The sequence below is a fragment of the Anastrepha obliqua genome, unplaced genomic scaffold (genome assembly GCF_027943255.1).
Source record: "Anastrepha obliqua isolate idAnaObli1 unplaced genomic scaffold, idAnaObli1_1.0 ptg000151c, whole genome shotgun sequence".
NCBI classification, from domain to species: Eukaryota; Metazoa; Arthropoda; class Insecta; order Diptera; family Tephritidae; genus Anastrepha; species Anastrepha obliqua.
The window spans coordinates 50001-52500 of NW_026562243.1; the positions used below are offsets into that span (position 1 = coordinate 50001).

The 2500-nt window shown below is 26.6% G+C and overlaps 2 non-coding genes and 1 pseudogene across 2 annotated transcripts in view; all 3 read left to right on the top strand.

The window, feature by feature from the left end:
* The window catches only part of LOC129252101 (small subunit ribosomal RNA), a 1991-nt gene extending 1963 nt beyond the window's left edge, over window positions 1-28 (top strand). Inside the window, exon 1 of the ribosomal RNA XR_008583253.1 lies at window positions 1-28. This exon is cut by the window's left edge and continues 1963 nt beyond it. This is a non-coding gene — a ribosomal RNA (small subunit ribosomal RNA).
* A 590-nt stretch (window positions 29-618) lies between these two features.
* Window positions 619-799, top strand: LOC129252122 (5.8S ribosomal RNA; annotated as a pseudogene).
* Window positions 800-1241: 442 nt separating this feature from the next.
* LOC129252112 (large subunit ribosomal RNA) overlaps window positions 1242-2500 on the top strand; it is a 3986-nt gene continuing 2727 nt past the window's right edge. Inside the window, exon 1 of the ribosomal RNA XR_008583263.1 lies at window positions 1242-2500. This exon is cut by the window's right edge and continues 2727 nt beyond it. This is a non-coding gene — a ribosomal RNA (large subunit ribosomal RNA).

Genomic DNA, 2500 nt, shown 5'->3' on the forward strand with positions numbered 1-2500 from the left:
CGTAGGTGAACCTGCGGAAGGATCATTATTGTGTTCCATATCCGTAAGAAAAACAAACAAACAAACAAACAAACAGACAAGCAAACAAACGAACAAAAAGAAAAAAAAAAAAAAAAAAAAAAGAAAAAAAAAAAAAATTTATATAATTATTTTGAATCCATAATTCTTTTTATTCTTTTTCATTCAATTTGTGATCCATCAATTATATCATATTAAATATAATATATGATGGTACATTTTGTAATGTTTTTTCTTATTTTTTTCTTTTAAAAACCTTTAAACATGAAAATAAAAAGTTGTACTTATTATTCATTTGATTGAATGATAAGTTAATTTGTTCACAATAACAAAAGTGGTATATATTTATTATATTATTATATATACATAAAATGATTAAAAAAATACAAAATAATTGAATCATAATAAATACCACCACTGTATTATTGTTGAACTAAGACATTCGCAACTTAATAAAAATGTTTAGAGTTAAATATATTTGATATATATTATTGAAAGAAAATCAATTTATATATTATTAATATTATTTAATTTTACTCTTTCAATTAATATATGCAAAAAAAAATTGACATTTGTTATAAATAAAAATAAATAAAAAAATACTCTAAGCGGTGGATCACTTGGCTCATGGGTCGATGAAGAACGCAGCAAACTGTGCGTCATCGTGTGAACTGCAGGACACATGAACATCGACATTTTGAACGCATATCGCAGTCCATGCTGTTATGTACATTAAATTCAATTTTAAAGTACTGCTTGGACTACATATGGTTGAGGGTTGTAAGACTATGCTAAATAAGTTGCTTATTCTTTTATAAAAATAATTGAATTTAAGCAAATGTGTATATTATTGGATTTTAAATAATTCATAATATTAATAGCAAAAAAAATAAAGATATATAATGAATTTTATTTATTATATATTCTTTAAAAAAAAAATCCTCTCAAATAAAATGAAATGATGAAAATATTGAATCTAAGTATTCTTTACAAAAAATTTTCATATTATTTATATATATATATAAAATAATAATTTATATATGTAATTAAAAGGAGGAATGTCTAGCATAAAAATTAATTTTTTTATTCTAGGATTGCCTCATTTTACATTATTATTATTTTTATATATTTACAATATATAAAAGGAGAAAAGAAAAATAGAGATGAAAAGATGATATAATTTTTTTATTAAATTGTGAGAAGATAAAAAAAGAATATTAAAACAACCTCAACTCATATGGGATTACCCCCTGAATTTAAGCATATTAATGAGGGGAGGAAAAGAAACTAACAAGGATTTTCTTAGTAGCGGCGAGCGAAAAGAAAATAGTTCAGCACTAAGTCACTTTGTCTATATGTCAAATGTGAGATGCAGTGTATGGAATATCTTAATATCTAGTATGAGAAATTAACGATTTAAGTCCTTCTTAAATGAGGCCATTTACCCATAGAGGGTGCCAGGCCCGTATAACGTTAATGATTACTAGAAAGATATTTCCAAAGAGTCGTGTTGCTTGATAGTGCAGCACTAAGTGGGTGGTAAACTCCATCTAAAACTAAATATAACCATGAGACCGATAGTAAACAAGTACCGTGAGGGAAAGTTGAAAAGAACTCTGAATAGAGAGTTAAATAGTACGTGAAACTGCTTAGAGGTTAAGCCCGATGAACCTGAATATCCATTATGAAAAATTCATCATTAAATAATTAAAAAAATAATGTGCATTTTTTTCATATAAGGACATTGTAATCTATTAACATAATAAAGTATTTATCAAAAGATCATTGGTGATATTAAGTTTATTTAAATTAATTTGCTTTTTAAGCATATTAACATAAAATAAATACTAATGATTTGATAAAGTGTTGATAGATTTTATTATATATAATGCTAAAATTCATTTTTTGAATTTTACAAAAAATTTAATATCTATGATATTAATATTTATTTGTATGCATTTATATGATTAACAATGCGAAAGATTCAGGATACCTTCGGGACCCGTCTTGAAACACGGACCAAGGAGTCTAACATATGTGCAAGTCATTGAGTTATATTAAACTTAATGGCATAATTAACTTAACTTAAATATAATGGGATTAATTTTTAGTCTATTTTTTAATAAATAGTCAATTAATTCAATCCCGGGGCGTTCCATATAGTTATGTATAATGATAATTTATTATTATTTATACCTCTAACTGGAGCGTACCTTGAGCATATATGCTGTGACCCGAAAGATGGTGAACTATACTTGATCAGGTTGAAGTCAGGGGAAACCCTGATGGAAGACCGAAACAGTTCTGACGTGCAAATCGATTGTCAGAATTGAGTATAGGGGCGAAAGACCAATCGAACCATCTAGTAGCTGGTTCCCTCCGAAGTTTCCCTCAGGATAGCTGGTGCATTTAAAAATTATATAAAATAATCTTATCTGGTAAAGCGAATGATTAGAGGCCTTAGGGTCGAAACGATTTTAAC